The sequence below is a fragment of the Tursiops truncatus genome, chromosome 6, assembly GCF_011762595.2.
Source record: "Tursiops truncatus isolate mTurTru1 chromosome 6, mTurTru1.mat.Y, whole genome shotgun sequence".
NCBI classification, from domain to species: domain Eukaryota; kingdom Metazoa; phylum Chordata; class Mammalia; order Artiodactyla; family Delphinidae; genus Tursiops; species Tursiops truncatus.
The window spans coordinates 87733009-87742690 of NC_047039.1; the positions used below are offsets into that span (position 1 = coordinate 87733009).

A 9682-nucleotide genomic window follows, 5' to 3' on the forward strand; every position below is an offset into this window, starting at 1 on the left:
TTTTAAAGCACAGGTTTAGGACTTTACATTTGTCTTTATTAAAAATCTTTTATTAGTTTGGGGAGTTGTTCCAGTCTGCTTTTTTCTTCTTAAAAAACCTTGATTTTGATATTCATTGTACTCAATATCTCTGAAAACGTTGAGTAAAGGTATGTACAGATTTCATTCAAGTTATTGATAAAATCAGGGAACAATTAGAGTCCTATGACATACCACTATATACCTCCCTCGAGGGTGCCCTGGTTCATTAACCACTTGTTTAACCAGCAACAGCTCTACTGCATTACCATCTAGGTGACTTTTCTCCATCTTGTCCTCAAGGAAACATTTTAACCTTACTGAAATCAAGATACACTGATTTTAAGGAATTTCTCCTTTCTATCAGTGTCAACCCTATCATAATCGGAAACAAGGTTGGTTTAGCATGGCTTGCTCTTAGTAAACCCATGCTGTTTTCTTTGCTATGTGCTTACAAACCATCTGTTTCACCACCCGATGCCAGAGATTGTATATCAAACCCATCGTTTTCATGAATTTACTTTTTTCTATATTAAAAGTTAGATTTATTGCATGCAGAACTGAATTTTATTTTACTTTTATTAATAAATCATAAGATATTTGAGTAAGACTTTGTATATAATACATTCACAAATAAAAATATATATTAATGTCTTGTCGGGACCTTGATTTTGTCACAAATTGAGAGTTGAGAAAATACAGGGATCTTATGCATATGTTGTCCCCATGGGTCACCAGGCCACTATCTCCATCACTGTGTTTATATAGTGTTTCCCTTGGTGCCCTTCACTGCTCCTCTGTCTGATACTGGTGATAAGCACAATGGCGGAGCCCCAGTCAGCAGGCATACATAGCGGTTTGATGCAAATGATTTAACAATAGGCTGGGAAAGCAAGGTGACATAATGGAAAGAAGTTAACTATACTAAGACAGCACCAGCCAAACAGCAACTATCCTAGTCCAGAGAGGATGCACAATAAATACTACCAGTGAAGACGGAGGAGACAGGAAGCAGCCTATGTTTCACTCCATCCTTATCCCCAGTAGGTAGTGTTATTATTTCCATACTTCATGGAATGGAACAAAACAAATCCATATCCCTGAACCCATTTTTAATAAATAATAATAGTATTTATTATTACCAGTAATAGCCAATAATAGCCAAAGGAAATTTAAGGTAAAATCCAGCTCTCGTACCATTTGTTTTTATAGTTAATGTGTTCTGGATCATGAAGAACCAGAGTAGAGAGGGTGATAGAGAGTTAGGCGATGAACTCATGCCTAGAGCTGGCCTGTCTGCCTCATGGCGTTTGTGTGCACCCCAACAAACCCATAGGTGTTGGCTTTCCTTTGCATGCCTCACAGTTTTATGTTTCAGGAATTTTATGTACCTTTATGTATGAAGTTGGCCTTCATAAAAGAGGACCCTTAGAGTTTTAATAATTTTTACGTGCTTCGCTGTGCTTCCCACACCCTTCTTGTCTGCGCTCTTTCAAGAAAATCCTAATGCAACTCCATGAAATGAGCTCTCTTCTTTAGTTCAGACTTAATTTATAACATTTCTAGAAAAACCCAACACTGCCTCTTTTCCAGACAGAATATTGCAAAGCCGGTCTCCTCTGTAGAGTCAAACACACAATCATCGCCACACAGGAAACAACTGCAAAGCTGCCCCCAAATTCTTAAGCAAACTGGAGAGAAAGAGAAACAAAAGTTGCTTCAATCAGGAAAAATATTTTGAGAAGCATTAGGAAGATGTGAGGAGTCTGGCACAGTAAATTTTGCTTGACTAGAATATTCAGGGAATAGGCTCTGGCTTTGTTCTTGTTGGCTCGCTTTGTTTTAAATCCCCTAATTAAAAAGCTGCTATGCTACTATATAATTCCACTTGCATGTCATTCTGGAAAAGACTAAAGAGCAGAGATGAGAGCACTGGTTTCCAGGGTTAAAGGTGGGAGGAGGGGTTGACTACAGAGGGGCAGCACAGGGTACTCTGGGGGGTGATGGATCGGTTCTGCATCGTAATTTTGGTGATGGTTGCATGACTCTGTGTGTTTTTCAGAATCTATAGAACTGAACACTAAAAAGAGTGAATTCTGAGGTATATAAAAATAAATGAAGCAAGAGTTTAAGTTGCTGTGTGAGGTAGAAGGAAGACTGCTGGATTGGGATTCCGGTGATTTACCTTCCACTTCGGCTAGCTGCATTCCCCTCTCTTGTTATTTTTAATTTCATTCTCATTACTAGAAATTGTTCTGAAATTACTAGATGTGCCTGCCCTAGGAAGTAGAACACGCAGGGGGAGAATTTCAGCCTTCCTTGGCCGGTGTAAATATCTGTGCCACATCCCAGGACACGGAGGGTAACAACCAGTGTGGTACCACAGCCCTTCCCAGCTGAATACTCTCCCTTCCCTGTCCTCCTCTGGTGCTTTGCACCTCCACCAGCCATCATACTTTAATAGATTTTACTAGAGTATTAATGCATTTATTTATTCATGCATTTCATTATAAGCAAAATTAGCAGTTATGTTCTTAGATGCACTGAATGAGTTCAATAATCAGGCTCTTGAGAGAGCAACCCATGGTTGTTTGTGATTAGATTCAGCCACATAGAGATGTCTGTACTGAGCTGTCTTCCTGTGCATATTCTCTGCAGCTCTGAGCTCTGTCTGTGTCTCCTGTAAAAGCACTTATGATAGAGTAGGTGCCTCAAACAGATGGTCCAGAGAAATCCTCGTACTGTGACAATATTTAGTGTACACTTTTAACCCCTGCATTGAGGTGCTCTTTGTAATAACAAATATTTATTGCAATGCTTTTCCAGGTTTGCTAATGATTTGCTCTCAGCATTTCTATATGATTGGTCTCAGGGCATTTTTATGTGTCTCATTTCCAATACCTTCTCTCTTTCATCAGTGTTCTCTGTCTTTAGAGTTGGTCTCCTGGACTATCTGATTGTTCTGTGTTTTGCTAGTTTTTCTTATATGATTTTGGGGGTTCAAAAATTTAGCTAAAATTTATACTTTTCAGCCATTTAAGCTTCTTATAGCTTTTAATTATATAAACTGATACACAATCATTGTGTGGTAGCATATTGGTTGACTATAGATATCAAGTGAAACTTTGCCCAGCAGAACCTTGGGGCGGCATGTCTATGCATTATAAATTACATGTAGAAAGATTGCAGTACTTACCACATTTTGTTTGTTTCAGGTGGTACCCAAGTTCCAGAGTTACTGGCAGAGACTGTAGAACTCTGCAAAATGGGGGGAGAAGGCTTCCAGTCAGAAGTTATCTTTGACTCCATCACCACCCTTCACCTACTACTGGGTGTCATGTCTTGTCAGCTCCCTCATTTCTCTGCCATACCCTCTATCCCCACTGCTCCTGCCCTTGAATAGGCCTCCACCCTCTCTATTCCTGGACCATAACTACTGGTCTAAGGAGCTTGGTGCATAGAAAGTACTCAGTCAATACTGGGTGGACGGTTGGGTGGATGGATGGATGATTAGGTGAATGTGAAGGAAGTGGGGGAGAGAAGTAGGGGAGAGAAAAAATGGGAAGAAGAAAAGAAAGAAGGAAATTGTTCTTTTTTATATCACATGAATAGGGTGTTTGCAAATCAGAAGTGACCATGCTGTGAAGCCCATTTAATTTCCTAGCTCTCTAAATGGGAGAATGAAACCAAAGACATAAATTCTCCCCTCATTCACCACGGAGTCCACTATGCATGTGGAGAGTTGGCACCTGATGACTAATAATACTTTACATTCCACCAGCAAAAAATAGAGAAATAAAACCGAATTCTCACAACTTCCTGGGAAGATGACGAGGCATCCAGTGCCTTTTGCTGACAGGCCCCCTCTAACTCCACACACGGCTGCACACGTCACCATGACCATCAGTAACAGTCAGCCTGACTGCCTGTTCTTTCAAACTAGAAAGGCCCACCACATCAACTCCTCGAGAGAGCTAAGTCCTTCTCCTCACTTGCCTGGGAGTCTGAAACCATGGAAGTCAGGCTCACCAAGAGAGAGGCAGCCTGGGCTATACATTGATTAACTAAAGTAACAAGCTGGAAGATAGAAACCCACTCTTAAGACCATCACTCTCCTTTTTTGGTGGAAATCGAATCCTCATATTAAACTGTGTTTATCATATCTCTGTTAACCAAGAACCTTTTTTCTCTAACCTGCTGGTATTTATTTCAGTTGTATGATACTAGAGCTTAAGCATGTTTACACAGGTGGATGCTTTGTGGTTTTATTACTTACAGGAAAAAGCCCCATAAAATGAATTCAAGTGTGTATGTGGTGGTGGTGGGGGGGGGGGGGGTTATTAGCTCCGGGTCCTGCCTTTGTGACTTTTGCTTGGTGGAGCTCTATACTGTGGTCTAAAATGGACTACTTCCCCTTCCCTGGGTGCAACTCTATGGAAACAAGCTATAACTGGCTTTTTGCCCATAGAAAACCATGTGATTAAAACCAGCTGAGAAGGTGAGAGGGGTGTTGAGCAAACTAAGTGAAGGGGATTAGGAGGTACAAACTTCCAGCTATGAAATAAATAAATCATGGGGATGTAATGCACAGCGTAGGGCATGTAGTCGATAATATTGTACTAACTTTGTATGATGACAGATGGCTACTAGACTTTTGGTGATCTATTTGTAATGTATGTAAATGTTAAATCACTACGTTGTACACCTGAAACTAATATATTGTCTGTCACCTATACTTTAAAAATGAAAAGGAAAAAAGTAAAAAAAATTAAAAAGAAAAACAAACAAACAGCTGAGATGGTAAAAAGCCAATTGTCCATGGCAAAGGCTTAGTAGACTCTTCCTAAAGACAGAGAAGCTCTTTCCTACCACCTTCAGCCAAAGTATGTAGTGAATGCCTGCTTCATGGCTCAGGGAGGTGGTGGAGACCCTTCAGTCCTGGGCTCAAACATCTCCAGCGATCTGGAGGTTAGGAAGGGGTGAGCAGTGACAGTGTGGTCAAAGATGAAGAGCCAACAGCCTGTACAACTGGCACTACTTAATGCTGTACATTGCATCCCCAGGACTTATTTATTTTATAACTGGAAGTTTGTACCTTTTGACCACCTTCACCCATTTTGCCTACCCCCAAAAGCACCTTTGCTAAAACTGAAAACCAATTAAAGAAGGGGGAAGAGACCCTCATTCAAGAGTTTGGCTCAGCTGCCATCCCACTAGCATCTGGGATTCAATAGATTAATTTGCCCATTTTGACTGGAAGATGCCTACAGAGAGATGAGGTGTTTAAGTGCTTAAAATGGCAGCTTTTATCGGCATCCACCAGAGATCAGCGGTAGAGAGCCATGCTCTCAGGCTGCACCCATCCTACTCCTAGAATAAGGATTCTCAGCCAGATTTAAACTCCTCAATGCCAGCTAAGCATGTTACCTCCACTAGTCCCACTGCATTGTAGAAATGTGGAGATAGAAAGCTGGGCAGATGGCTGTCAGCAAGACCCCACCATGCCTTAGCCCTCTATGCCAAGGGATCCTACAGAGAGAGAGTGATGGTTCCTTGGATTGAATTATAAAGGAAACTCAGAAAGTTATTTGAAAATGTAAGTGTAACTTCAGTTCACCAGACAGGTCAGTCCATCTTTTTCTTTCCTTTTCTTAATGGACAATTTCAAGAAATACGGGAAAAATATGTTATAGACACATTTGAAGCTCCTTCCAATTTTACTTCCTTCCCCTTGCATTTGGTGTTTATTAATCTTATGTATTTTTTTAATACTTTCTCTACATATGAAAGTGTCCATAATCAATAACTAGTATTGTTTCATATGTTCCAAACTTTTTGTAAATGGTAACATGCTGACATTGTATACATCATTCTATAACTTGTTCTTGCACAAATTATGTTTTCTGAGATTTATACATGTTGATAATGCAGTTCTAATTCATTCATTTTCACTGCTTTATAGTACTCCATTGAATGACTTGGCTTACTCATCCATTCTTCTCTTGAGAGACACTTTCATTGTTTTCTATTTTGGATTATCATCATTGCTGTTGCTATGAATATTTTCCAACATATCATTTTATGCATACATACAAAAGTTTCTCTAGAATGTATGTCCAAAGTGGAATTGCTTTGTAATCTTGACTTTTCATGATACTGTCAAACTCAACCAATTTACACTAACATTAGCAGTAAATGAGAGTTCCTGTTGCTTGACATTTTTGACAACATTGGATATTATTGGTCTTACTAATTTTTCCAATCAGATAAATGTGAAACGATGTCTTCTTGTTGTTTTAGTTAGTATTTCCCTGATTACCAGGGAGGTTGAACATCTTCTCACTATCTATCAGCCATTCAGTTTTCCTCTGCTGGGAATTGCCAAGTCATATCTTAGTTCACTATTATATTGTATCATTACACTGTAACATTTGTCTTTGTTTTAAGTGATTTTTAGTAGTTAAATGTTCTGAATACTAATCTTTTGTCTCTCTTTGAGTTGTAAATGTCTTCCCAGTGTGTGCCTTGCCATTTCACTTGTGTTTTCTAATGTACAAAAGTTTTGTTTGCTTACTTGCTTTTATTTTTTATTTTATTTTATTTTTTTTGGCCACACTGTGTGACTTGTGGGATCTTAGTTCCCCGACCAGGGATCAAAACCAGGTCCACAGCAGTGAATGCCCAAGTCTTAACCACTGCACCACCAGGGAATTCCCACTTACTTGTTTTTAATATACTCAGATTTACCTATCTTTTCCTTCATGGTTTAAACTTTATGTAGCTTGTTTAAGAAATCCCTTCTTAGACCAAGTTCATAAAGATATATAGCAGAACATCTAAAATTTTTAAAGTTTTGCTTTTCAAATTTGTCTCTAATCCATCAGAATGTATTTATTTGTTTATTTAGTTAGTATGTTGAGAGAGTTTTTCTTTTTTCATGTGGTTAACTAAATGTTCTAAGCACCATTTACTGAAGAGTCCATCTTCCCCCAGTGACATATCACATAAGTCCTCCTATATGCACAGGCCCTGACCTGTTCTCTATTTGCCTATTCCAGCAACAATACCACACTGTCTTATTACTACAGTTTTATAAGGAGTCTTGATATGTAGTAGGGCCCCCACCTTATTCTTTAAAAGTTTGTTATTCATGAACCATTGATCTTCCAAATAAATTTTAGAATAAGCTTGTCAAGTCACACACAGAATTCTCAATACACTAAATATTTACTTAGTGTATGTAAACATACATACACTAAAAATGCAATAAGAATTTGATTTGGGTTACATTAAATGTATAGATTTGTGGAGAATTGACAACTTTAAGAATATAGAATCCTTTCATCCATGAACACAATGTATCCATCCATTTATAAATGTTTTCTTAATGTTTTTCAACAAAGTATTATACTTCCCTTCATTAAAATCCTGCACATCTTTTTTTTTAGATTTATTCTAGGTTCCTAATGTTTTTGTTGCTACTGTAAGTGGCATCTTTTGTCAAATTGATGTTTGTCCTTTGTTGGTGGCAATAGGAATAAATTTGATTACTATATATTGCCCTTATTTCCAGCTGCCTTCTCTTAGAAGTGTTAATACTCTATGTTCTCTTGAAATTTTCTTGTACACAATAACATTGTCTTATATCTTTTGCTTTCTTTTCTTACTCTGCTGGCTAAGCCTTGATAAACTGAATGTTTAATAGAAGAGCTGATAGCCAGAAAACATGTTCTGTTCGTGACTATGAAGAGAACATTTGAGATCTGGGGAAATTTTAAATATTACCAAATATCACGAGTATTGCTTTCTCCCCTATTTAATGTTTCAGAATGTATGGAGGGTTTGTTTAGAGCACAATAGCTACACTCTAGTCTCCTCAAAAATCGCTATACACCAACTATTATTACCAGTTTTCAGTATGCCTATTGCTGAGCTCCCCCCACACAAAGAACAAATAAAAATTACACAGATTGTTAATTTTTGGCAAAGTTGGCCAATTTCATATTATCCTCAAATGCCACACTACACAGACTGAAAGGATACATAATCGTAAATCTCAGCAGGCTGAAGTTGAGATATGCCCCTACCCCCCAGAAACTCTAAAACTATTCTGCATTCAAGTTCTGAATTGATTCCCTTTGAGGCCTTTAAAATGTATTTGTTTGCAAAAAACAAAAGTTCATTGTTGGCATTTGGAGGTGGCTTATTAGTGGCTGTGAGAAATCAGGGTTAGAACTTGAGGTAGGAAGAGAAAAGGAAAGTTCTTAAATTTTAGTGCCTTAACCCAGTAAAACTGTCAGTTCTTAATACAAGAAACTACTTTGTTCAAGAAACCCAGTATAGTCATGAGGACCTAGGACCCCAATAGCACTATTCTGGTAGCTATTCCTCATGCTAAGGGTCATCATCACTTTTCTCTTCCCTACAGCAAGAAGCAAAGAGTAGCAGTTTTAAACCTCACCCCTCTACATCCTATTCAAAGATTAGGTTACAATTAAAAGTACATTTTAAAATCTACACCTTAAAACATAATTTCAAGTATGCTGCATTTTAAAGACACTTCATTACAAAAGTTAAAACTTGGAAAATTAAAGTAGAACATTTATCAAATCAACAAATAAGCTTTTACTTTTTCAGGATGATTTACTGCAAGATTTAAGACTCCCCTCTTATTTATTGTCTTTACAAAAAAAAAAGTGAGACCAAACATCAGCCACTGCCACCTGCAAACTAGAGAATAAAGTTGCTCCTACATGGTTGGGAAAATAATTCATCTTACAGAAATTTAACAAACGAGCTATTTTTTAGGTTCTCATTTGCTAAATCGGCAATTCAGAATTTGTGAAGCAGGAGCAATAAGCTGCCGAACCTGAGAGAAGCCTCTAAACGCGCTTGGCTGTAGTTTATTTGTTTTGTGGTGTTTTCTAGTTCGGGTACAAAGTGGCAAAAACGGAAAGACACCACGCTTCCCCACTCTGCCCAGCTCAGGACAGAAAGCGCGCGCTCAGCGCCCAGCAGTTTCGGCGAGGAGATCTCGCCGCTTTAAGCCGCGGGGGATTCTCGGGCCCGCCCACAAGAAGGCGTGGCCAACCCGGTGTCTGCTGGGAGTTGTAGTTCTAGGCCCAAGCGTTTATGGACTCTTTTCTTCTTACCTCCACCGCGTCCCGCCGCCTACGGACTTCTGAAGCTGCTGTGGATTTAGCCCGAGGCCCAACAGGAGATAAAAGGAGAAGCGATGGGCTCTGTTCAGTGTTTGGCCGCAGCGGCGCGCATGCGCAAGCCGGCCTGCTCCACCCGCACTTCTCCGGACGCGTTGGGGGGCGGCGGACAGAGGTAGGGCCCTAGGCCAGTTTGAGGTGGTACGTCTTGCCGGAGCGCGGTTGTCAGCAGGGAGATAAGGGGAGGTGTCCGACTGTCTTCTCGCCCTACCTCATCCTGCCTTTCGGGACTCTCCCATCTCCTGCCCTTGTCCAATGTGCAGAATTGCAGCCACACGCACACCCGCCCTCTCCCATCTCTCCTTGGGAAGCCTTTCCCTGCTGTGTTGTGAAATCTGTTAGAGCCTCTCAGCCAAGGCCTTTTAGCCCGCCTGGAATTCAAACTGCCCCCTCCCTGCCAAATCCATGTCATGTGAGGCAGCAAAAGGCTTGCGGCCCAGGCCCCA

The 9682-nt window shown here is 39.8% G+C and overlaps 1 protein-coding gene across 1 annotated transcript in view; it reads right to left on the reverse strand.

Moving 5' to 3' along the window:
- ABCA1 (ATP binding cassette subfamily A member 1) overlaps window positions 1–9307 on the reverse strand; it is a 183097-nt gene extending 173790 nt beyond the window's left edge. The window contains exons 1-2 of the mRNA XM_033858351.2: window positions 9171–9307; window positions 3215–3276 (exon numbers count right to left, since the gene is read on the reverse strand). The gene's annotated coding sequence lies outside the window, so the exon portion shown is untranslated. The remainder of the gene's footprint in view (window positions 1–3214; window positions 3277–9170) is intronic.
- Between the last annotated feature and the right edge of the window lie 375 nt (window positions 9308–9682).